This window comes from Bubalus kerabau, chromosome 1 (genome assembly GCF_029407905.1).
Source record: "Bubalus kerabau isolate K-KA32 ecotype Philippines breed swamp buffalo chromosome 1, PCC_UOA_SB_1v2, whole genome shotgun sequence".
Classification (NCBI taxonomy): domain Eukaryota; kingdom Metazoa; phylum Chordata; class Mammalia; order Artiodactyla; family Bovidae; genus Bubalus; species Bubalus kerabau.
Window position 1 is genome coordinate 98,851,932 of NC_073624.1, and position 27,903 is coordinate 98,879,834.

The following is a 27,903-nucleotide window of genomic DNA, read 5'->3' on the forward strand; positions in this document are numbered from 1 at the left end:
CAGTTGCTCAGTCGTGTCCGACTCTTTGCAAGTACGACTCATTTTACTGTGTAGAAAAAGCTTAATTGCTGAATTCAAAACTGACCACTGGCTCTTATTCACAAGCGAGGGCCCCATTGTCCTTTGTGACCTTAGGTCTTCCTCCCCTTCTCCTTGACTCAGCAGCTGAGCTCAGCTTCCTCTCTCTGACCTTCCTTTTCCAAATGCTGGAGCACAGCAGGCATTTCTAGGTCAGCAAAAAAAAACTATTGCTGCCTTCCAGGAGAACAGTATCTTCTGTGTATTCAAAGGACTGAACAAGAACAAGGAATCAGTAATCCAGCGTACTAGCTCCCATTTTCTCCCTGCCCAGGCATGCAGTAACTGCCTCTTGTCTCCATGCTGCCAGCGGGGAGAAAATCCACCATCCACCTCTGCAGCTGCCTATCAGCAGCCGCTTGAACACTGTCGCCCAGAGGAATGCCTTCACTGTCTGAATTCCCTGCCACGTGACTTTAACAGGGTCTTCTTGTCTGTCCCACAGGCCCATGCCAATGGCCACGTCTTCATCCTTTCCATTCCATTCTATGCATTCTGCCACCACTCTTTTTTTTTCAACAGCTTAATTAACATATAATTCATATACCATAAAACTCACCATTTAAAGTGTGCAATTCAATGGTTTTTAGCATATTCACAGACTTGTGTAACCATGCTGCTGCTGCTGCTAAGTCGCTTCAGCTGTGTCCGACTCTGTGTGACCCCATAGACAGCAGCCCACCAGGCTCCCCCATCCCTGGGATTCTCCAGGCAAGAACACTGGAGTGGGTTGCCATTTCCTTCTCCAATGCATGAAAGTGAAAAGTGAAAGTGAAGTCGCTTAGTCGTGTCTGACTCTTAGCGACCCCATGGACTGCAGCCTACCAGGCTCCTCCATCCGTGGGATTTGCCAGGCAAGCGTACAGGAGTGGGTTGCTGTTGCCTTCTCCATAACCACAATCTAATTTTAGAACATTTTCATCACCTGCAAAAGAAACTCTGTACCTATTAGCAGTCACTTCTCAAACCCCCATTTCTGCCTACCCCACCAACCAGCCCTAAGCAACCACTAATATACTTTCTATCTCTATGGATTTGCCTACTCTGGACATTGCATATGTGTGATATCTGTGGCTGGCTTCTTTCACTTAGTATGATGCTTTTAAGGCTCATTCATATTATAGCACGTATTTGTCCTTCATTCCTTTTATTGCTGAATAGTATTCCATTGTATGAATATACCACATTCTGTTAGTTCATTCAGCAGTTGATGGACATTTGGGTTGTTTCTGCTTTTTGGCTATTATGAACAATGCTGCTATGTCCAAGTTTTTGTGTGAACATATGTTTTCATTTCTCTCGGCCACCACTTATTTTTAGCAGGCTATCTCCTCTTTGCCTCTTCTTCTCTAGCCCTAAGTCCAGGATCCTCTTTAAAAAGAAAAACACACACAAAAAAGAATTTGCATACACTGTGGACAGAATGAAAAATAAGTACAACCTTTCTGGAGGACAGTTCAGCAATACCTATCAAACTTTTTAAATACAGATAACTCTTCGACCTAGGAACTCCTTTATAAATACCCTGTAAGTAACTCCTGTACAAGTCTGCAGATGGCTACAAGGAGGTTCTCTGCAGCAGAGTATATAATACATAGCTAAGGATTAAGGAAACAAGCTTAAAGATTATTCAGTAGGAATCATGTAGAAGCACCACAGAGATTATTCTGCTGATTACAAAAATAAGGTGGAACTATATAGTTGTAGGAAAATCTATTAATTAGCTTTTAATTTATATGTTAATTACAGAAAGCAAGTTATAGAAAATGCATGAGTCCACTTAAATAAAAAATGATATACATGTGTGTGCTTGTATGTCCAAATAAAATGTCTAGAAGGATACTTTTTTTTAATGAAGATTAAAGGTTTGGAAACAGAGAGACAGTTGTTTTCCATTGCTCAGTCAGGTCTGACTCTTTGAGATGACATGGACTCCAGCATGCTAGGCTTCCCTGTCCTTCACCATCTTAATGTATATGAATGCTTTTAAATTTTAAAATGTGTATTTTAAAATAATACTAACCATAATGGCTGTACTAGTTTGCATTCCCACCAACAGTGTAAGAGGGTTCTCTTTTCTCTACATCCTCTCCAGCATTTATTACTTGTAGACTTTTGGATCGCAGCCATTCTGACTGGCGTGAAATGGTACCTCATTGTGGTTTTGATTTGCATTTCTCTGATAATGAGTGATGTTGAGAATCTGTGGAGATTCCTTAAAAAACTGGAAATAGAATTGCCTTATGATCCAGCCATCCCACTGCTGAGCATACACACCAAGGAAACCAGAATTGAAAGAGACACGTGTATCCCAATGTTCATCGCAGCACTGTTTATAATAGCCAGGACATGGAAGCAACCTAGATGTCCATCAGCAGATGAATGAATAAGAAAGCTGTGGTACATATACACAATGAAGTATTACTCAGCCATTAAAAAGAATACATTTGAATCAGTTCTAATGAGGTGGATGAAACTGGAGCCGATTATACAGAGTGAAGTAAGCCAGAAAGAAAAACACCAGTACAGTATACTAATGCATATATATGGAATTTAGAAAGATGGTAACGATAACCCTGTATGCGAGACAGCAAAAGAGACACAGATGTATAGAACAGTAGGACTCTGTGGGAGAGGGAGTGAGGGGGATGATTTGGGAGAATGGCATTGAAACATGTATAATATCATATAAGAAACGAATCACCAGTCCAGGTTCGATGCAGGATACAGGATGCTTGGGGCTGGTGCACTAGGATGACCCAGAGGGATGGTATGGGGAGGGAGGTGGGAGTGGGGTTCAGGATTGGGAACACGTGTACACCTGTGGCGGATTCATGTTGATGTATGGCAAAACCAATACAATATTGTAAAGTAATTAGCCTCTAATTAAATAAATAAATAAATAAAATAATACGAACCCTCCTGACACTCTGCTATGAAAAGTTTACAGGAGAATGTGAGCAAATATTTGCTAACGAGAAGAAAGATACACCAAAGAGGAGCTGGAGATACTGAAGACAAGCACTTCCCACTCACTGGCTGATTCTGGGCAACCCTGATTCTAACCTCCAGGATGGAAAGCTTCATGGGATTCCGACTCCTGCTGCGTTCTCAAGGCGGCAGGATGGAGCTGTGCGAGGACAGACTGCAGACAAGCCTGAGTGCTCAGCCAGCCTCTGCCACTTCCTGTGAAACTTTCACTCAACCTTTCCTCATCAGAATTCTCCTTGCCAGATTATGGAATAGCCCATGCTCTTTCAATTATTATGACTTAACAGCTAAACGTGAGATGCCAACTCCCAAGCAATTCCAATCTTTACAAATCTAGGTTCCAAATAGTACCTCTCAGAGAAGTACCTCTGAAAATCAAGCCCCCTGATCTAAATCTATGTGCATTTTCAAGGGTCATATACAGAGTCTGTATGCCCCTTCCCTTTATACTGATCCATAGTTTTCTGGAATATCATCCTTCTAATCCTTGCCTCTACAAATTCTTTTAAGGGTCTGTAACCTAACCAAAAATTATGCAAAGCCCGCTGGACCTAAAAGGATGGTGTCAAGAACTTGCTGGCTCACAATAAAATGTTTGTTGATAATGATTCACCTGTATTCATGGGTTGTCGTATGTAATTATTTACTAGTAATATTGCAACGAAATGATGTGGTAAATGTGAGTGCTAAATGCTTATTTAACACAGGAAACTTGATCACAGCTTTGGCTTTTTGTCTGTTTGGTTTTCTTACCCCATTTTTCTCAATGCACAGCCACAACCAGGTAAGTTATTGGTATTGTTGTTCAGTAGCTAAGTTGTGTCAGACTCTTTGTAACCCCAAAGACTGCAGCACACCAGGCCTTCCTGTCCTTCTCCTGGAGTTTGCTCAAACTCACATTCATTGAGTCAGTGATGCCATCCAACCATCTCATTCTCTGTCATCCCCTTTCTCTTCCTGCCCTCAGTCTTTCCCAGCACCAGGGTCCTTTCCAATGAGTCTGCTCTTGGCATCAGGTGGCCAAAGTACTGGAGTTTCAGCATCAGTCCATCCAGTGAATATTCAGGACTGATTTCCTTTAGGATTGACTGGTTTGACCTCCTTACTGTCCAAGGGACTCTCAAGAGTCTTCTCCAGCACCACAGTTCGAAGAATCAATTCTTTGGCACTCAGACTTCTTTATGGTCCAACTCTCACATCCATACATGACTACTGGAAAAAAAACATAGCTTTGACTATATGGACCTTTGCAAGCAAAGGGATGTCTCTGCTTTTTAGTACACTGTCTAGGTTTGTCATAGCTTTCCTTCCAAAAAGCAAGCATCTTTTAATTTCATGGCTGCAGTCACTGTCCACACCAATTGTATAAATACACCAGTGTGTACATTTCAGAGCAGATCAAATTTTCAGTACACTGGATTCTTTAAGATCCAGTTCCAAGACCTACTTCCTCCATGAAGCTTGCCATACTCCCTCTCCTTCTAACTCCAGCAGCTGGTCACTTTCACCTTATGGTACTGCTTCCACTGCACTCATGTTATATAATAATTATTGTTTGACATTTGACACTTTCCTCAAGCTGTGGATGTTTTTGAATTAATAACCACCTTGTATAATCTAGATCACCTTGTATAATTCATTATACATAGAAGAAGGCTAAACAAAGGTTGCTTAAACACATGAGTGGGTGAATGAAGGTTAATTTTCACTCTTGGTGCAAAATACTAAAAATCTGTGGAGTCTCCAGCCTCTGAGGGTATCTTTCCCACCACCCTAAAATACCAAATTCCTCTTCCCAAACAAAATCGAAGTCTACCTACAATGACCAAACTAACGTGTTAAAACTCCTCATCTTCACATGCCAAAGAGCAAAGGAAACCCTGTGGTAAAAAACAAAGAATGATGTTTCAAATAATTAAATGCAGGATAAACAGAAGCTTTTGGGAAAGAAGATTCAGGGTCTCTAGACTTGCCACTAATATCTGGAAGATCTTAATTAGGTCACTAAGTTCCTCAGGCCCTCAGGTTCCTCATCGGTAAAATAAAGAGAGTAAAACTTAATCACTTCTAAGGCCCCTTATCAGCTCTGCTACTGCTGCTACTGCTGCTGCTGCTAAGTTGCTTCAGTCGTGTCCGACTCTGTGCGACCCCAGAGACAGCAGCCCACCTGGCTCCCCTGTCCCTGGGATTCTCCAGGCAAGAACACTGGAGTGGGTTGCCATTTCCTTCTCCAATGCATGAAGGTGAAAAGTGAAAGTGAAGTCCCTCAGTTGTTTCCGACTCTTCGCGACCCCATGGACTGCAGCCTACCAGGCTCCTCCATCCATGGGATTTTCCAGGCAAGAGTACTGGAGTGGGGTGCCATTGCCTTCTCCAGCTCTAACACTCTGTAAGTCCATGGAGAGGATAATGAACAGGGAATGCATTCATTCTTTCTTTCATTTACTCAACACATATTACTGGATGCCTGTCCATGGTGTTACTATGAGTCAGACACGACTGAGCGACTTCACTTTCACGCATTGAAGAAAGAAATGGCAACCCACTCCAGTGTTCTTGCCTGGAGAATCCCATGGACGGTGGAGCCTGGTAGGCTATACAGTCCACGGGGTTGCGAAGAGTCGGACACATCTGAGCGACTTCACTTTCATGCACTGGAGAAGGAAATGGCAACCCACTCCAGTGTTCTTGCCTGGAGAATCCCAGGGACAGGGGAGCCTGGTGGGCTGCCGTCTATGGGGTCACAGAGTCAGACACGACTGAAGTGACTTAGCAGCAGCAGCGGCGGCATAGTGGAAGACTATGTGTTCACCAAACAAACATATTTTGCCTTCCCCCTAGGCACACATTCCCCAGGCTAACTTGGAAGCAGGTGCATCCATGGAAGTGCATTCTGGCCAGCAGGAGACGAGCGGCAGGGCTGTGCACCATCTCCAGCCTGGCCCATAAAGCCTCCTGCGCAATCCACATGCTCACACTCTTTCTTCACCTGCCAGCAAGAGATAAATAATCCAGTGAAGGGCTACACAGCCTTAGGGAATGGCACAACCAAGGGCTAAAAGAAGTCTGGGTGGCTGAATGCCTTCATGGAACAGAGCCCGCCCTCCCTCAGATGGAAATAATCTAAATAAATCACTAGAATTTGGGGGTTCTCTGATAAAGCAGATAGCTTACTCTGTGTAGTACTTAATACACATTATCACCTTTAACACTCCCAACAACCTGAGTGGTACACGTTCCTATTTATGTTTTACTGGGGAGGAAACTGAGTCTCAGAGAAGACAAGTAATATGCTCAAGGTCACATAGCTTCAAACTGACACAGGCAAGATTTGAACCTATGAGTCTCTAACTCTAAAGTCCACCTTCTTTATTTCATACCACATGGCCGCTACCCAAGCCCCTCTACACCTAATTCCTGGGCACCTTGGCCTGTTGCTAACACTTTGTGCAGGTGCTGTTCCTGCACTATAGATGCTATAGTCCTCCACTATAGCATCTCACTTGGTGCTGAGACGTGTAAGGTATGGCAGGTAGGCCTTTCTAGAAGCCATAGGCAAAGAAAGGCTATAACCCAGCTTTTCAGCAATCAAGTAGAGTAGTTCCCCTTTATCTGCACAGCCTATGTCTCAAGACCCTCGGCGTTTGCCTGAAACCATGGATAGTACTGAATGCATTTTCTGTTTTTTCCTATACATACATATGTGTGTGTTAGGCACTCAGTCGTGTCTGACTCTTTGCAACCCCACCGGACTGTAGCCTGCCAGGCTCCTCTGTCCATGGAATTCTCCAGGCAAAAATACTGGAGTGGGTAGCCATTTCCTTCTCCAGGGAATCTTCCTGACCCAGGGATCAAACCCAGGTCTCCTGTACTGCAGGCAGATTCTTTACCATCTGAGCTACCAGGGAAGCCCATACATACCTATGATGGAGTTTAATTTATAAACTAGGTAGGAGAATAACAACAATAACTAAAAATACAGCAATTATACAATACATTGTAATATAAGGTATGTGAATGTGGTCTCTCTCCTTAATCAACTTCTAAAACCCCACTGGAAACGTGACAGTGCTTTCTGATGACAGACTCAGCCTCTCCAGTAACCTGTTTTAGTTCAAACCCATCCCTGAATCTGTGTAACCATCCCTTACCTGTAGTAAAAGGCTTCGTGTCACTCGCTTGAGGGGACCCCTTGCTGTCATCTTTGTATAGACTCAATGCTTTCCGGCGTGGTATGTTGCCATCAACTGGAACACATTTTCTGTTCATGTCTTCTGCTGCTGCTGCTGCTGCATATCTTCTACCCTCAATTTAATGCCTTTTTCCATCTTCTCACTGAGCACTTATCACACAGTATTGCTGTAGTTTGAGGTGCTACAGCAAAAGTAGCACAAAATTCTTCTCCCTTGTTCACAATTTCACAGACAGAAGATTCATTCTTACTGTAGATCTTAGCAACCTCAGCATACAATTTTTTTCCTCTTTCAATTTTTTTTCTTTCCTTATTAAGTCAAAACTTTTACCTTTTTATTTTAAAAAGCACTTGACAGTTCCTCTTTCACATATCTGAATTGCTAGCATCACTACTCTTGTGCTTTGGGGCCATTAATAAGGGTTACCTAAATACAAGCACTGTGATACAAGTTAGTGGATCTGACAACTGAGATGCTGATTACGTGACTAACAGGTGGGATGCACTAGACAAAGGCATGGTTCACATCCTGGGTGGACAGGGCAAAACAGCCCAAGATTTCATCAGACTACTCAGAACAGTGTACAATTTAAAACTTATGAATTGCTTATTTCTGCAATTTTCCACTTACTGTTTTTGGACCACAGTTGATTGCAGGTAACTGAAACCATGGAAAGTGAAACTGCAGATAAGAGGGTACTACTGTATGGTCCCTGGAGAAGGAAATGGCAACCCACTCCAGTATCCCTGCCTGGAAAATCCCATGGACAGAGGAGACTGGCGGGCTGTAGTTCATGGGGTCACAAAGAGTCGGGTACGACTGAGCGACTAACACAACACACACATCGTATGGTCTTGGCTCTGACTTGATTAGCCTGGGAACAGTAGCAACTCACACTAAGATCAAATAATCAGAAATACCAATAACATGCTCTGGGAAATAATCAGATGATGAGTATACCATTTTAATTTACCCTTAAAAGAGTCAATCTGACATCATTAAGAGTGACATTTAAATGCTAATGGAAAAAAAGGAGTGCTCCTGAGTCTCCAGACAAGTATTTGCATGTTAATTAATTCTGAGAATAAGAAGACCGGCTTCCAGTATGAAGTGTCAAGAGAAAACAGAGTTCCTATGCAGAGGAAGATAAAAGGCTGTGGCAGAGACATAATTAAATTACCTGGTTTCAAGAGTTTTTAAAAGAAATAAGCTATCCTTTGCAATGCAAATTCATACTGCCTCTTCTGTGAAGAGTGCCTTTTAATGAAAAGACCAAAATATAGATTTCCAACATCGATGCCCTTTTAATGCAATGCCCTCATCACAGATCAAAATGGCTTTTACCAGAAAGGTGGCTAATGAGCTCACAAAGGTGTCAATACTGGAGACAGACGCGCAGTGCCCTAGAAGCCAGCACACCACAAACATGCTCTGCACTGTTGCAAAGAACACCAGCGTGAATTTTTGAACAGCAAACTATTTCTTTCTAAAGGCCTCCTGCAAAGTAGTACAAACTCAAAAACCACAGACTCAGAAAGATGTTAGGCTAAATATTTTATAATTAGGTTACCTCAAAAGATGATCATTTTAATAAAGTAAACATTCAACCTGCTACACTTATGCCACACTTACTATCATATCACTTGTACTGTGTAACTCTTACTGCAATAATTTTTTTCACACATGATCTCATCTTAGCCCTGTGAGACTAATATAAATTTGACCACTATATAGATGAGGAAATTAAGGCTCAGGGAGAATATGTGGACTAACCAAGATCACAGAGGTAAAGAAAGGTGAGGCCAGGTCTGGAACCCAGACTTCCAGTTCTAATTTTAATGATTTTCCCACTCTATTATATTATCTTACTTCTATTTTATGTAGTTGCTGTTAGTCCCTGTTACAAAGCACATTATTACTATAATATTACTAAGTATGCAAAGGACATAAGTATTTGAGAAATAATCACAATTTAAACAGGGCTCCTTTTTTGCTCCTTTGCAGAGGCCAACTCTAATAGCAAAAGTATGCTGGTTAGTTATTTATTATACAGATTTATATTTGAAAATATACATAACAAAAGGTTTTTAATCTGTGATACGTAAAGAACACTTACGTATGAGTAAGAAAGAAATAAAAACACTGATAGAAAATAAGCAGAAGCCATAAACAGGCTATTCACACACACACACACACACACATACAAAACTGCAAATGACCAACTGAAAACTTGCTCAATCTCACTAGTAATAAAAGTGCAAATTGAAAAGAACAATGGTGTTTTTTCCTATCAAACTGAAAAATACTAAAAATCACTAATTCTCTAGGTTTCAAGAGTGGAATCTATCATAACTGTGGGTGAGAAGTTTAATGATACAGTTCGCAGGGGAAGAAAAGTGTACCTGCTAGCTGACCCCATACTTTCAGTTTCAGGAGTTAATTCCAAGGAGATAGAAAAGGACTAAAAAAGGTACACAAGTAGATGTTCATGACCATAGTGTTTGTAACAATGACTAAAATAAAAAAGAACTTAAATTCATAACATAAGGGTATTAATTAAATACTAAGGGTTTAGACTGCATATCTAGTGCCCCAACTTTTAAGATTCACAACCAAGAGACAAGCTCCCAAACACCTAGCTCTAAAAGCCAATGGGGGAGAAGGAAATGGCAATCCACTCCAGTATTCTTGCCTGGAGAATCCCATGGACAGAGGAGCCTGGTGGGCTACAGTCCATGGGGTCACAAAAGTCAGATACAACTTAGTGAGTAAAGCACCACCACCACCAGTAACAGCTTGCAGACAAGCACGTCCAATAATACTGACTGATCTAAGGTCCTGAATTTCAACGCTCCACACAGTCCTTCCTTTGAGAAGGAAAAAAAAACTTACTCTTCTTAGTCCTCTCACTACATTATTACTATATTAGCATATTTAAATACTTTATTGAAATATGACTGAAATAAACTACACATATTTAAAGTGGACAGTCTGAGCAGTTTTGACATATATGTACCCAGGAAAGCTTCTGGAGTAGGAAATGGCAACCCACTCCAGTATTCTTGCCTGGGAAATACGACAGGTAGAGGAACCTGGTGGGCTACAGTCCACAGGGCTGCAAAGAGTCGGAGACGACAGAGCACGTGAGCACAGGTAAGCATCACATCCATCAAGATGGTGAGCAACCCATTATTGCTGAAAGTGTCATCCTATTTTGTTGTAATCCTTGCTTCTTGCCCACTTTGCTCCTAGACAACCACTGATCTGCTTCCTGTCACTACAGATTAGTTCACATTTTCCAGAATTTAAATAGAATCATAGAGCATGTTCTTTTTTGTGTGTAATCTGGCTTCTTTCATTATGATTTTGAGTTCATCCATATTGCAACATTTATCAGTAGTTGATTTCCATTTTATTTTTGAGAACTATTCTGTTGTAGAATTCCACCATCATTTGTTTATCTGTTCACCTGTTAATGGATATTTTCGTTGTTTACAATTTTTGGCTATTAAAATACACAGAATGCTGTGAAAAATAAAAATAAAAAAATAAAAGCCAATGGGGCTGTATCCACAGGACCACAAGACTAGAGCAAAGAAGCAGTTCTTAGGCAGGGAGCACTTGCCAAGGCTACTCCTCAGAGGCCCAGTGCAAAGGGAATGGGCAAAAATGCCCATCTCCCAGTCTTTACCTAGAAGATGTTTAAGTGCAACTTAAGCTACTGTTTGAGGGTCTGACTTCCAATTCAGCATGCATCTAGAGGCTGGCTACAATCCACACCTGAGCCTAGGGGAGCTGATGGGCACTTACTCCACTTTCTCCCTCTGACCTGCTCCAATGATAAAAACAAGTTACCAGCATCACTCTGGAAGAAGCTTGCACACATTTCTGGTGTCCCAGTTTTGCAGCTGCCACCTGAGAGATGGGCTTCTAGATTGCCTAGCTCTGATATCCAGCAGGGCTTGCATTCATGAGTCCCACAAAACAGTAGCAAACAAAGAATCAGTTCTTAAAATGCATGTGTGAGCACTCACTGTTGTTATACCATAAGGGATCAACACAGAGGGAACAGGCAAAAATGCCCATCTTCTAGTTTTCCCTGGGAGAGGTTTGACTGCACACTCTATAAGCTGCTGCTTGAGGATCTGGCTTCTAATTAGCGTGCATATTAGAGGTGACTATAATCCTACTTCTGGGAGCCACTAAGGACAAAGATGGCAGCTGGACGATCTTTGAGAGACAACAAGGAGCCCAGACAGGGTTGACTGATAAGGTTCAACTCCTACATAAAACCACACTGTCAAGAATGGAAGAAGTAGCTGTTTTACCTAATGCATAGACAAACACAGAGAATAAGGCTAATGAAGAAACAGGAGACAATGTTTCAAACAAAAGAACAAGATAAACCTCCAGAAACCAATCTTAATAAAATAGAAATGAGTGATTTACCTTATAGAAAGCTCAAAATATTGATCATTAAGATGTTTACTGAGGTCAGAAGAGTAATGCCTAAATGAAGTGAGAATTTCAACAAAGAGACGGAAAATATTAAAAAGTAATGAACATCTACCAACCCTAAAATGGACTGGTGCAACACTTTGCACTTTAACTATGGACATGATGTGACTTTTAATTTTGATTCTGAATGTTGTGTTTTTGCTGTTTGCTCCCTGCATCTGTAATTGTATAACTGGATTTGTTTCTAGCTGTATGAAAGCTTTTAAGTTACAAATGGTTGCTCAAACTCCTGCTACTGCTGTAGCTTCCTCCAGCTACTATTTGGGGACCCTGGATCAGATATCCTCAATATGAGGATTAGGAGAATATGTTGCCTCACCAATTTAGGGACAATGCCCCTTGTCAGCTCGGAAGCAATTATGGAAGGAGAACGACGCCCCTTTTCCCTAGGCACCATAATTCTCCTAAAAGAAAAGGGGGGAATGAGAGAGTCATTTTCTAGGCAGGTTGATAGGGAGTCTATGGGTCCCCAAGGAGAGAGGGGTCTGGAATTCTCAAGGAGGAAGAAAGGACAAACTTTTTTCTTTCTCCACATTCCTTAGGATTATATAACAATAATGTATCCTGCCTAAGGACAGTCTTTGGATTCAACCTTCTGTTACCTTAAAATGTTAATTATGGGAGTAGACCTGGTCTTTACAAGGATGTATCTTGCCTGAGGACAGTGTTATCTTAAAATGTAAATTATAGGAGTAGGTCTGATAAGGTCTTTACAACCTCCAGACATTCTTTGGATTATATAACCTCATTGTTAACACTAGCAAGTGGGTACTCTCACTGTCCCCTTCTGATGGCTATGTCAGAAGCTTTCTCTATCTCCTTTATACTTTAATAAAACTTTATTACACACACACACACACAAAAAGTAATGAACATAAATAATAGAGCTAAGGAATACAATAAGTGAACTGAAAAATTCAGTAGAAGAACTCAACAGCAGACTAGATCAAGTGGAAGAAAGGATCAGCAAAGTTGAATGTAGGGAAGTGGACTTCATCCAGAAAATGAAAAAGAAAAGAGAATAAAAAAGAATAACAGCTTAAGGAACTTATGGGACAGCACCAAGCAGATCAATATTTGCATTTAAGCATCCCATAATAGACAAGAGAAAGAAAGAGAGAATGGGGAGAAAGTGTATTCAAAGAAATAATGGCTGAAAAATTCTCTAATCTAAAAATATATATATCCAAATACAAAAAGTCCAAAAAGTACCAAATAAGGTTAATCCAAAGAGACCCACACAGTGACATACTGTAATTAAATTGTCAAAATTAAAGACAAAGAGAAAATCTTAAAAGCAGCAAGAGAAAAACAACTTGTTGCATACAGGAGGACTCCCACAAGACTTTCAGCAGAAACTTTACAGGCCAGAAGGAAGTGGAATAATATATTCAAATGCTAAAAGAAAAAAGCTGCCAACCAAGAATACTCTACCCAGCAATGCTGTCACTCAGAATTAAAGAAGAGATAAAGAGATAAACAAAAGCTGAAGGAGTTCATCATCACTAGACTTACAAGAAATGTTAAAGAGAGTTATTCAAGCTGAAATAAAAAGATCCTAATTAGTAACAGGAAAACATCTGAAAGAATAAAATCCCCTGATAAAGGTGAACACAGAGCTAAATTCAGAATACTCTCTAACATTATAATGGTGATGGATAAATAACTTATAGTTCTAGTATAAAGGTTAAAAGGTAAAAGTATTAAAAGCAGTTATACCTATAATAATCTGTTAATAGACACACAATATAAAAAGATGTAAAGTGTGACATGAAAAACATAAAATATGGATAAAGGGGAATGTAAAAATGTAAAGCTTTTGTATGCATTTGAAATTAAGTTGCTATCAGCTTAAAATAAACTGTTGCAAATACAAGATGTTTTATGTAAGTCTTGTAGTACTACAAAGCAAAAGCCTATAGTATAGACACAAAAAAATTAAGATAAAAGAATCTATGTATACCACTATAGAAAATTATCAAATCACAAAAGAAGAAAGTGAGAGAGGAAGAAAAGAACTATCAAAAAGCCAGAAAATAATTAACAAAACAGCAGTAGTAGGTCTATACCTATCAACACATGAACTGTATTGATAAATGGACTAAATTATGCAATCAAAAGACACAGAGTGACTGAATGGATTAAAAAGTAAGACTCTTACCATATGCCAAATATAAGAGACTCACTTGAACCTTAAGTATACAAACAGTCTGTAAGTGAAGGGAAAAGATATTTTATAAAAATGAAAACCAAAAGAAAACAGGGATAGTTATAATTCTATCAGACAAAATAGACTTTAGCTAAAAATTGTAACAAGAGACAAAGAATGTCATCATATAATTATAAAAGGGTTAATTCATCAAATGGATATAACAATTATAAATATTTATGCACTCAACATTGAATAAATTAGATAAAATCAGAAATGAAAGAGGAGACATTGCAACAATAACATAAAAACACCAAGGAACATAAGAAACTACTATGAAAAGTTATATACCAAAAAGTTAGATTACCTAGAAGAAATGGATAAGTTCCTAGAAACATACAACCTACCAAGACTGAATCATGAAGAATCAGAAGATTGAACAGACCAATTACTAGTAAGGAGACTAAATTAGTAATCAAAAACCTCCCAACAAAGAAAAGTCTAGGATCAAGTGGTTTCACTAGTGAATTTTATCAAACATTTAAAAAATTAATGCCAATCCTCCTCAAACTCTCCCAAAAAATAGAAGAGGAGGGAATACTTCTAAACTCATTTTATAAGACAACCAGAAAATATAATTATAGGTCAATACCCATAATGATCATAGATGTAAAAAACTCAACAAAATATTAGGAAATAGAATTCAATAGTACATTAAAAGGATCATACACCATGATCAAGTGGCATTTATTCCTGGGATGCAAAAGTGATTCAATATATGCAAATCAATAAATGTGATACACATTATAAAATGACTAAAAAAAATGATCATCTCAATAGATGTAAAAAAATTATTTAACAAAATGTGACACCCTTTTATGATGAAAACTCATGACATATTGGGTATAAAAGGAATGTACCTAAATAAAGGTCACATATGACAAGCCTACAGCTAACATCACACTCAGTGGTGAAAACATGAAAGCTTTTCCTCTAAGATCAGGAACAAGCAAAGATGCCCACTCCCACCACATTATTCAACAGAGTACTAAAAGTCCTAGCCAGAACAATTAGGAAAGAAAATAAATAAATAAAAGGCATCCAAGTGAGAAAAGGAGAAATAAAATTGTCTGTTTGCAGGTGAGATGATATTATACACAGAAAATCTAAAATCCACTCAAAATCTCTTAAAACTAATAAATGAATTCAGTAAAGTTGCAGGATTAAAAAGATCAATATATGAAAATCAGCTGCATTTCTATAAAATAACAGCAAACTAGCAGAAAGAGAAATTAAGAAAAAATAACCCCATGTACTAGATAGCTAGTGGGAAATTGCTGCAAAGCACAGGGTGCTAAGCCCAGTGCTCTGTGGATAACCTAGAGAGGTGGGATGAGGGGTGCGGTGGGAGGGAGGGTCACGAGGGCGGGAATATATATATACTTTGGCTGATTCACGTTGATGTACAGCAGAAATCAATACAACATTGTAAAGCAATTATCCTCCAGGTAAAAAACAACCCCGTTTACAATAGCATCAAAAAGAACAAAATATACAGGAATAAATTTAACCAAGGAGGTGAAAGATCTGTATACTGAACTTTGTAACACTTCGATGAAAGAAATAAATGAAAAGATATGCGTTCATGGAATGGAAAAATTATTGCTAAAATGTCCACACTCAAAGAAATCTACAGATTCAGCAAAATCTCTATCAAAATGGCATTTTTCACAAAAATAGAAAAAACAATACTAAAATTTGTACTTTCCATGTGTTTCTGCTTTATTGACGACACCAAAGCCTTTGCCTGTGTGGATCACAATAAACTGTGGAAAATTCTGAAAGAGATGGGAATACCAGACCACCTGACCTGCCTCTTGAGAAACCTGTATGCAGGTCAAGAAGCAACAGTTAGAACTGGACATGGAACAACAGACTGGTTCCAAATAGGGAAAGGAGTATCATCAAGGCTAGTAAGTTGTCACCCTCCTTATTTAACTTAAATGCAGAGTACATCATGAGAAACACTGGGCTGGAAGAAGCACGAGCTGGAATCAAGACTGCCAAGAGAAATATCAATAACCTCAGATATGCAGATGACACCACCCTTATGGCAGAAAGTGAAGAGGAACTAAAAAGCCTCTTGATGAAAGTGAAAGAGGAGAGTGAAAAAGTTAGCTTAAAACTCAATATTCAGAAAACTAAGATCATGGCATTTGGTCCCATCACTTCATAGCAAATAGATGGGGAAACAATGGAAACAGTGACAGACTTTATTTTTTTGGGCTCCAAAATCACTGCAGATGGTGACTGCAGCCATGAAATTAAAAGACACTTGCTCCTTGGAAGAAAAGCTATGACCAACCCAGACAGCATATTAAAAAGCAGAGATATTACTTTACCAACAAAGGTCCATCTAGTCAAAGCTATGGTTTTACCAGTAGTCATGTATGGATGTGAGAGTTGGACTATAAAGAAAGCTAAGCACCAAAGAAGGGATGCTTTTGAACTGTGGTGTTGGGGAAAGACTCTTGAGAGTCCCTTGGACTGCTAGGAGATTCAACCAGTTCATCCTAAAGGAAAGCAGTCCTGAATATTCACTGGAAGGACTGATGCTGAGGCTGAAACTCCAATACTCTGGCCACCTCAGGAAGAACAGACTCATTTGAAAAGACCTAACACTGGGAAAGATTGAAGGTGGGAGGAGAAGGGGACGACAGACGATGAGATGGTTGGATGGCATCACCAACTCAATGGATGGGGAAGCCTGGCGTGGTGCAGTGCATGGGGTTGTAGAGTCGGACATGACTGAGCAACTGAACTGAACTGAACAGTATAGTTTTCCCAGCACATTTATTGAAGACACTCTCCTTTCTACATTGTATATTCTTGGCTGCTTTGGTGAAAACTAGTTGACCATAGGTGCACGGGGTTTTTGTTTGTTTGTTTTTTCTGAGCTGTATATTTGGTTTCATAGATGCCTCCTGGAGGCATCACACTTTCTGATTTTGAGATATATTACAAAGTTATCATCATCAAAATAGTATGGAATTGGCATAAAACTAGACATACAGGTCAATGGAGCCAAACATAGAACTCAGAAAAAAAAAAAAAATCCATGCACATATGGTCAACTAGTTTTCAACAAAGGAGCCAATTATATACAATATAGAAAGGAGAGTCTTTTCTATAAATAATGCTGGGAAAACTGGACAACCATATGCAAAGCAATAAAAGTGTACCTCTATCTTATACCATATCCAAAAATCAACTTCAAATGGATTAAAGGATACTTCCCAGTAGTTAAGAATCCATCTGCCAATGCAAGGGATATGGGTTCGATCCCTGTTCCAGGAAGATCCCACATGCCATGGAGTAACTAAGCCCATGTGCCACAGCTATTAAGCCCACACTCTAGAGCCCACAAGCTGTAAGTACTGAGTCCCATGCACCTAAAGCCTGTGCTCTGCAACTAGAGAAGCCACTGCAATGAGAAGCTATCACAATGCAATGAAGAATAGCCCCTCCTTGCTGCAACTAAAGAAAGCCCATGCACAGCAATACAGACCTAGTACAGCCAGAAATAAAGATTTAAAAATTAACCCACCAAAATGAATTAAAGACATGAAGATAAAACCTGAAACTCCTAGAAGAAAACATGGAAGGTAAGCTCCTTGGTACTAATTTGGCAATACATTTTTGGATTTGACACCAAAAGCAAAGACAATAAAAGCAAAAGTAAACAAGTGGGACTATACCAAACTAACAAGCTTCTGCACAAGAAAGGAAATCATCAGCAAAATGAAAAGGCAGCTTACCTCCTGGGAGGTAATATTTCCTGGGAGGAAATATTTGCAAATCACATATCCAATAAGTAACTAATATCCAAAATATACAAGATACTCATACAACTCAATAGCAAAACAAACCAAATAACCTATTTTAAAAATGAACAAAGGATTGGAATAGACATTTTCCAAAGGAGACATGCAAATGGCCAGGTACATGAAAAGGTGCTCAGCATCACTAATCATCAGCAAAACACTAACCAAAACCACTGTGAGATGGTACCCCACATTTCTTAGGAGGTCTATTATCAAAAAGACAAGAGACAACACATGCTGACAAGGATGCAGAGAAAAAAGAACACTTGTACACTGCTGGTGAGAATGTAAACTGGTACAGTCACTATGGAAAATAGTATAGAAGTTCCTTAAGAAATTTAAAACGTAAATACAATATGATCCAAAAATCTCGCTTCTGGATACCCATCTGAAGGGAATGAAATTATTACCTTGAAAAGATATCTCTGTATTCTAATACTCATTGCAGCATTATTCACTACAGTGAAGGTACAGAAACCACCTAAGTGTCTGCTCACACAATAATGGATGAATAAAATGTGATATATCAATATTTAATGGAATATTATCCAGCCTTAAAAAAAGAAGGAAATCCTGCCACATGCAACAACACGAATAAAGCTAAAAAGCATTATGCTAAATGACGTCAGTCAGAGAGAAAAAGATAAATACTGCCTAGTATCATTTATATGTAGAATATAAAAGGAAAAAAGTCAGACTCACAGAAACAAGGAGTAGAACAGTGGTTGCTGAAGAAGCTGAAGTTGAAGGTTTCCATGAAGACCTACAAGACCTTCTAGAACTCACACACAAAAAAGATGTCCTTTTCATTATAGGCGACTGGAATGCAAAAGTAGGAAGTCAGGAAACAACTGGAGTAACAGGCAAATTTGGCCTTGGGGTACAGAATGAAGCAGGGTAAAGGCTAATAGAGTTTTGCCAAGAGAATGCACTGGTCATAGCAAACACCCTCCTCCAACAACACAAGCGAAGACTCTACACATGGACATCACCAGATGGTCAACACCGAAATCAGACTGATTATATTCTTTGCAGCAAAAGATGGAGAAGCTCTATACAGTCAGCAAAAAACAAGACCTGGAGCTGACCGTGGCTCTGATCATGAACTCCTTATTGCCAAATTAAGACTTAAATTGAAGAAAGTAGGGAAAACCACTAGACCATTCAGGAATGCCCTAAGTCAAATCCCTTACGATTATATAGTAGAAGTGACAAATAGATTCAAGGGATTAGATCTGAAAGACAGAGTGCCTGAAGAACTATGGACGGAGGTTTGTGACATTGTACAGGAGACAGGAATCAAGACCATCCCCAAGAAAAAGAAACGCAAAAAGGCAAAATGGTTATCTGAGGAGGCCTTACAATAGCTGTGAAAAGAAGAGAAGCAAAAAGCAAAGGAGAAAAGGAAAGATATACCCATTTGAATGCAGAGTTCCAAAGAATAGCAAGGAGAGATAAGAAAGCGTTCCTCAGTGATCACTGCTAAGAAATAGAGGAAAACAATAGAATGGGAAAGACTAGATATCTCTTCAAGAAAATTAGAGATACCAAGGGAACATTTCATGCAAAGATGAGCTCAATAAAGGACAGAAATGGTATAGACCTAACAGAAGCAGAAGATATTAAGAAGAGGTGGAAAGAATACACAGAAGAACTACACAAAAAAGATCTTTACGACACAGATAATCGCAATGGTGTGATCACTCACCTAGAGCCAGACATCCTAGAATGCGAAGTCAAGTGGGCCTTAGGATGCATCACTATGAACAAAGCTAGTGGAGGTGATGGAATTCCAGTTGAGCTATTTCAAATCCTGAAAGATGATGCTGTGAAAGTGCTGCACTCAATATGCCAACAAATTTGGAAAACTCAGCAGTGGCCACAGGACTGGAAAAGGTCAGTTTTCATTCCAATCCCAAAGAAAGGCAATGCCAAAGAATCTTAAGTTTGAAGATTGCACAATTGCACTCATCTCACATGCTAGCCAACAAATTGCCAACATCTGTTGGATCATCAAAAAAGCAACAGAGTTCCAGAAAAACATCTACTTCCGCTTTATTGACTATGCCAAAGCCTTTGACTGTGTGGATCGCAACAAACTGTGGGAAATTCTTCAAGAGATTGGCATACCAGAGCACCTTACCTGCCTCTTGATAAATCTGTATGCAGGTCAAGAAGCAACAGTTAGAACTGGACATGGAACAACAGACTGGTCCCAAATAGGAAAAGGAGTACATCAAGGCTGTGTATTGTCACCCTGCTTATTCAACTTATATGCAGAGTACATCATGAGAAACGCTGGGCTGGATGAAGCACAAGCTGGAATCAAGACTGCCAGAAGAAATATCAATAACCTCAGATATGCAGATGACACCACCATCATGGCAGAAAGGGAAGAGGAACTAAAAAACCTCTTGAAAGTGAAAGAGGAGGGTGAAAAAGTTGGCTTAAAACTCAATATTCAGAAAACTAAGAAAGCATGGCATCTGTTCCCATCACTTCAGGGCAAACAGATGGGGAAACAATGGAAACAGACTTTATTTTCCTGGGCTCCAAAATCACTGCAGATGGTGACTGCAGCCATGGAATTAAAAGACACTTGATCCTTGGGGGAAAAGTTATGACCAACCTAGACAGCATATTAAAAAATAGAGACATTACTTTGCCAACAAAGGTCCATCTAGTCAAAGCTATGGTTTTACCAGTAGTCATGTATGGATGTGAGAGTTGGACTATAAGAAAGCTGAGTGCCGAAGAATTGATGCTTTTGAACTGTGGTGTTGGAGAAGACTCTTGAGAGTCCCTTGGACTGCAAGGAGATCCAACCAGTTCATCCTAAAGGAAACCAGTCCTGAATATTCACTGGAAGGACTGATGCTGAAGCTGAATCTCCAATACTCAGATCACCTGATGGGAAGAACAGACTCATGTGAAAAGACCCTGATGCTGGGAAAGATTGAAGGCGGGAGAAGAAGGGGACGACAGAGGATGAGATGGTTGGATGGCATCACGGACTCAATGGACATGACTTTGAATAAACTCTGGGAGCTGGTGATGGACAGGAAGGCCTGGCATGGTGCAGTCCATGGGGTCGCAAAGAGTAATGACTGAGCGACTGAACTCAGGAATGAGGAGAGGTTGGTAAAACAGTAGCAACGTTATTATAAGATGAGTGAGGTCTGAGGATTAAATGTATAACATTGTGACCATAGTTTATAATACTGTATTGTATAACTGAAATTTGACTTGCTAAGAGAGTAGTAGTCTAAGGAAGGAAAGAGGGGAGGGATAGAGGAAGGAAACAAAATTGAAAATTTTTAAATACTAAATTGTTCTCAGTAATCACTTTGTTGGTGGTAGTGTTAGTATTGTTACATTGAGACTACTGTGTGTATATTGTGAAATACAGTAAATGAATTAGTTTTAAAAGCTGAAAACAGGGCAAACAGAACAAATGTATACACAGCACATATCACATGTGAGACAGCACAACACAACTTAGTGGCAGTATGCTAAGGAAACACAAAGTAAGGTACACAGGGATCTAAGGGAAATGAAATTGATTGGAGAAGGCTTCTTATATAAGAAGGGGCTACAATTATAGCTTGAGTGAAGTGAAAAATAGAAATCAACAGCTTAACATTTCACCCAGTCTCTGGAAGGGAAAGGATATGAAGAAATCATAAATATACTTGCTGAGACCTTTTGAATATGGACTGGAGCTTGGAACATACTGATCAACCTGAAGAAACCAGATTCTTTGTGAATGTGAGATTTAATATTTTGGAGAGCACAGGCAATGGGCTTTCTGCCTGGGCCTAGACAGAAAAGACAAGAGCTTTGTCTCTAGGTGGGTACAAGAGGGAGAGAATCGTAGAGATGTACTGAGCCCATTCTCTCTCACTTGCAACCATGAGTCCTGATGCACAGACCTCTACGCTGAGCCAACTACCTCCAGGGAGCCCCGACAGGAACGTTTCATTCCTTTAGCCACCAGTCTTTCTCTACAATGTTCCAGGACCTGTTCTGGGCACTGGGAAGAGAGGGATGGGCAGAGTAAGTTCACTGCTCTCACAGAGCTTACATTTTAGAAGGTTTGACTCTCCCACCCGGCAAAAGATAGTTGATACCATTTATGCCTAAAATAGCCGTTTTCTGTGAAGGGGGGAATATCAAAGAAAGAGCAAGACACACCACTTTTCCCAGGACCAGCTGCACTTTGGAGTTTGTTTTAACCTTGACCAAAGGCAGAATGAGAACTAGAAAGAAGCATGAGAAGCTATGATACAAATGAACTTACAAAACAGATGGCGCTAGTGGTAAAGAACTCGCCTACCAATGCAGGAGATCTGGGTTCGATCCCTGGGTCAGGAAGATCCCCTGGAGGACAGCATGGCAATCCACAGAGTCAGACAAGACTGAGCGACTTCCACTTTCACTTTTCATAGGATATCTCTATTTCAAAAATATTTTGTCAGTATAATGCTAGTCTTTCAAATACGAATAATTTTAAAACCTATGCAAATGTTCCTCGGATGGCAACAAACTACATCTTTAAGGATGTCCATTTCAATCACTTTCGAAATGTTTGTTAAAGATTCTAAAACTATGCCTCCCAGGATTACTGGTTGGAGTTCCTCACTCTGAACCAAGACACTCTGCTAAGATCACACACAGCAATCTTTTATAAATTCACAGGAAAGAAGTCGATAAACAAAACATTCTCAATGTAAAGTATTTTTCAAAAAAATTTTAAAGGCTGTGGCACTAATTAATGAATGCTTTTCCTGAAGAATCTTAGAGGAAGAGAAGCGATAAAGAACTAAAATTTACTGGGAAAAAAAATGAGCAATAGCTGATCATGTGTAGTCCAACATCTTTTTTTGTTTCCACTCACACGTGTGACTGGAGCTAACATAATCCTAGGAGAGCACACCCGGAGACCAGTTTGCTCACTCCCCCTAAAGAGGCTCCCTTCCCCACCACACAGCTGCACTGTGGAGACCTTTGTAAGGCACAGGGAAGCTGGTGTTTTCTGGGAAAAGTACTGCTCCAGGAATCAGATGACCTGAGGAAAACCTCTTGGATTTTAGTTTCCTCATCTCTGAAGCAGAGATAAAATACTTGTCCTGCCTACTTCACATGGGGCTAAATAGATCGTGCATTTTAAAGGGCAGTGTAAACTACTAAGCGCTATACAGAGAATGCATCATTATTTTTACTACTATTATTAATTAAGTGTTCATTAAAAACAAAAGGAAAATCCGTTATTCCCTCTTGACCTCTCTGAATGACTTCAAAGAGACCCTTACTCCCTGAGCAGCAGGAAATCTGTGCTAAGATGATGTTTATCTTCAAGCATGACAAGCTCACGGTCTAATCACTAATGACTTCAAAAATATTGAGACTTTTTTGCTTTTTGAATTGGACCTAATCTACATTTCCAATTTATAACCACACTCAAGATTTAAAATATCCATTCAGCTATATCTCAATTTCTGAAATAGAGAAAGTTATTGATCCCTTAAGTTCAGGTCTCCACAGAGATTTCCTTCCCAAATAGTTCAAAATTGGATGAATGCCTTTCATTAAAATGAGGTATTACCCTCTTTACCACATTCACAGAAAGTTGAATTCCATAAAGATAATTTCTGGCACATAAAATTGCATCAAAAAGCTGTTAGGAGAGATAACATTTTTTACAGACTATAATGCTCTCCATTCCACTCCCTGTAGACAAATAATAAGAATAATTACTAACACCACAAAGAATTCTGTAGTTAGGAGGAAAACAGTTCTAAGAATACCACAGACACTTTCCTAGCAGGAAGGTGAATTTCCTACACAACTGAGGCTCTTAAACCCTCCTCCAATGAAAAAGTAAAAAGAAAGAAAAAGGAGTTAAAGAAAAAAAAAGAGCATGAAGAAACATGAAAAGAAATGAAATATTATATGAAGCTTTGCAGTGACTTTATTAAACCCCATCAAGAGAAGGACTAAGAACTACTCCTCTGCATGGCCTTTGTCAGCTAAGAAAACCACCATCCAAGCAGTTACACATACCAGAAACTCCCAAGCTGTCCTTGTGTGCTCCTCCCTCTTCTGCACATTACGCCTGTTCTCTTCTCTCCCTGATGCTGGGAGGGATTGGGGGCAGGAGGAGAAGGGGACGACAGAGGATAAGATGGTTGGATGGCATCACCGACTCAATGGACATGGGTTTGGGTGGACTCTGGGAGTTGGTGATGGACAGGGAGGCCTGGCATGCTGCGATTCATGGGGTCGCAAAGAGTCGGACACAACTGAGTGACTGAACTGAACTGAAATGAACTTCTCTCCCTAAACATTTCCAGAACTCTCTCACTTGCCTCCATCCCCGCGACTGACACTCACCCAGGTTAGTGACTGCATATGGAGCCTTCAGTCAGGTCTCCCTGCCCCCAGTCTTATCCTTTCCAATTCATTGTTCACAGAGCAGCCACAGTGATCTTTCTTAAGCCAAAAACCTGATCATGTCTGTGTGTGTGTTAGTCTCTCAGTCGTGTCCAACTCTTTAAAACCCCATGGACTGTAGCTCACCAGGCTCCAATGTCCATGGGATTCTCTAGGCAAGAAGACTAGAGTGGGTGGCCATTCCCTTCTCCAGGGGATTTTCCTGACCCAGGGACTGAACCCGGGTCTCCTGCATGGCAGACAGATTCTTTACCATCTGGGCCACTGGTCATGTCTGACTACCTGATTAAGACAGCTCATGGGAGGGCAGGGGGAGTCCTAAATCCAACTACTCTTCAAAATCTGAGCCGTACACATGGTTCCAGTGTCATCTCCCAACCCAAGCTGGCTCCAAGCACTCTGCCCCCGATCGTCCTGAGTTCCTTAAAATTCCCTGGATAAGTCATACTTTCTCTCTGCTCCCAGGCTGTGGGGAAGACAGAGCAACCTAAAATAAGAGGGTTTATTTCTCTCATTTAACAAGAAGATCATGAGTAAGTGGCAGGAGACACTGTGAACATCTCAATGGTTTCAGAGCCAATGAATTGCTCTTGTTTTGGCCTCTCCCTCAAGGGCCCAGATGGAAGCCACAGACAATGCATTCATATTCTAGGCACAAAGAAAGTAGGAAGAGAAACTAGAAAATAGCGTAGGACTATGAAAAATAATAATAATAGTCAAGAGTATGTTTACTTTGGGCTAAACAGTGTTCTAAGTGCTTTAAACTCATTTAAATCATTCAAAGCCTTGAGGTAGACATTCTAGTCTATTCCTCACTTTTAAGGGTATAACTTGCCCAAGGTTCTATGGCTAGGAAGTGGACAATTCAAGATGCAAACCCAGAGTCCATGTTCTTTAACCAGATCTATTCAGCCTCCCCCAAACAAACAAAAACAGCCTGTCAAATATGTTCTAGATATGCGCTCCCTCCCCAACCTCTGCTTCTAATTCACGAGGTGTCATCACTGAGATGCTGGAGGAAAGGTATGGAGCTTCTGTCACAGGGTCTGGGCATTGGGAGCACAGCCTGGGCCACAATTACACATATGCTCACAAAAGAAAATACGTTCCCTGAGCAGAAAAGCAAGAAGACTGCTGTCTTCCCAATTTTAGTTTTTGCCTTTAACAATCTTTTTTCAAAGGAGAGGTTAGACAAAAAGAAAAAATAAATAAAAAGAATTTCTTTTTTTTTAATTTAAATTTATTTATTTTAATTGGAGGCTAATTACTTTACAATATTGTATTGGTTTTGCCATACCTCAACATGAACTTAAATCCAAAATGCTCATTAGAGGTATATTTGTTATTCATAACGCTCTTCATTTCAGGCTGAAAAACTCAAAATGAGAGAGGCACACAAAAAGAAAACATGTCTTGACTTACAGCCCCTATAACTGAGCTGTGAATTTACTCTTTTCCTTTTAGCAGATTTTTTTTTTTTTTTTTTAAATAGGGAAGAAGAAAACTTCTGGTGACTTTTTCCTTAGATCACCACAAGTTCACCTCCACATCTCAGAACATACAGCCACAGGAGAAAAACATGGCAGCAGTGATTCCAGAAATACAGACCATCCCATCTAGAAGGGCAGCCTGATAAATGAGAGAAAGGCCAGGTTTAGAAGTCAGCGCCACAGCTTGACAGCACCTCCTATCTGCCCTGTGGCCCGAGTCTGAACTTTCTCATCTGAAAGGAAGGAAAAGGCCTACCTTGTGGAGTTGTTATGGAGATCAAGCGAAAGAGTTGTGAGGTTCTCGCAGAGCATCACATTCAGGACAACAGTATTATTGTTCTCCAAGCCATGGAGGGTTCGTGGTTGCTCTACCTTCCCGCCAGGGCTATTCCCATTGATGTGGATGCAAACATCCCAGGGAAGCACTTCTCACTCAGGTGTTGCCCACCACCATTAAAGGAGACCAGCACAGCTGTGGTCTCCCAACGGGACAGCAGTTTGTTGGGTTTCTGTTTGTTTGGTTTGGGTGTTTTTTACCTTTCATGTTCTTTTCTACATTTTAGCACTTAGAAAGGGATACATTTTAAAAATTCAAATAAGAAACGCTACATATGTGCAAAAATATTACATTCCATCCGGAAGGGACTGTAAGAAATGAGTCATGGCAGGCACTCTGGGTTAGGGAGACTGAGGGACTGGGGATAGGAGTAGAAAGGAGATCTTCACCATTTGGAACTTATGCAAGTGAGCAGTTCAAAGTAAGTAAAATGTTCAATCTGAAGACACAGCATTAAATAAAGGCCTATTATTTAGGTATATCATTTATATTATAAATCAAGGTATATCATTTAGGGTTCAGCTCAACTTTCACCTTGACTCAACCAAACACTTAAGAGCCAACTCCTATGGCCCATAGGACTTCACTGACCTCATGGCTCTTCCTGACTGACCTCCCCTTGCTCTGAATGTCCACTGCTGTCCTCTCCATAATTTAGCTCCCAATCACTTCCTTTGCATTTATGAGCTGGTTCAAGAAAGCCAGGCGTATTTCTCCAATACACTGCAAATCCTTAAAGGGAAGGAACAAGCCTTGTGATTCCTTACTGCTCTCAGCCTCATCCCAGGAATGGTGGCAATTAACACCACTGCCTGACATAACTCAAGAGTAGCTATTGCTACTCTCTATCATATGTTCTTTATTCAGAACATATGATGAAACCCAGAAGAAGTAGACTATCACTTTAAAGACAATGAGTCCTTTCTTGAGCTTAAAAAAGGGTTTCAAGTCATTAACCTTTTCAAATTTATTTTCAACTTATTGGGCTTTTACTTTCTGCTGAGCTGGATCTTCGTTTTAGGTGTTCATTGCTATCGGGTAGTATTTCCTTTAATGTTGGGAAGAAACAAAGCTCCAAAGATGGCAGAAAAGCAAAGCTCTGCCTCCAAGAAGACATGGCAGTTCTCTGAACCCACAGTACTCATCTGCCTTCTTTCACTTTAAAGCATGGGCAGAATTTTTCTGAAAATTAGCATCAGGGCCCAAAGCATACTGAGAAACAGAAAATTAAAATTGGGGAAATTACTGAGGATTTTTCTCTCCATTCCTATTTGTCACAAAAAGAAACTAGTGCTCATAAGACCAATGTGGTCCCATGGTGATTTTTGCTGAAAATATGACAGAGTCCACCTAATAGTGCTGTAACAGAGGAACTGAAAGAGCTGCAGAGAGTCAAGAGGAGCAGTTCGAGTTTGTCAGGAGACACTGGAAAGGAGATGCCAAGCCAGGCCAACTGACCTCCCCCTCCCGTCTCCCTGCACAACCGAAGCTGCCTTTCCTTCTTCAGCTGTCTCTCACCCCTGATGGCCACTCCACCAAGCCACGTTTCTGTCAGAAGCATCCTTGATTTCTATCTTAAGCCCCACTCCCCACTTCTCACCACTGCCACCTTCATCTCAGTCACCCTCATCTCTTGCTCAGTAAGAGCAAGGCCACCAAGTAAGCTGGCCTTTTGCCAGATCACCTCATGCCTCTCACCCCCGTACCTGGGTCACTTTGCCTCTTGCTCTAGAAATGCCCCTCGCTCCAAATCTCTGCTTGTCAAAACTCCAACCAGTCTTAACAGCCCAGATAAAATGTCACCATGTTG

The 27,903-nt window shown here is 40.2% G+C and overlaps 1 protein-coding gene and 1 long non-coding RNA gene across 3 annotated transcripts in view; both read right to left on the reverse strand.

The window, feature by feature from the left end:
- The window catches only part of CRADD (CASP2 and RIPK1 domain containing adaptor with death domain), a 193,832-nt gene that overhangs the window by 82,166 nt on the left and 83,763 nt on the right, over positions 1-27,903 (reverse strand). The gene's annotated exons all lie outside the window — the stretch shown is intronic.
- LOC129655291 (uncharacterized) lies at positions 1,080-27,574 on the reverse strand. Its single transcript, XR_008715871.1, has 4 exons — positions 26,013-27,574; positions 7,221-7,474; positions 4,890-4,949; positions 1,080-4,278 (listed from the first exon to the last, which is right to left on the reverse strand). It is a non-coding gene; the product is annotated as an uncharacterized LOC129655291 (long non-coding RNA).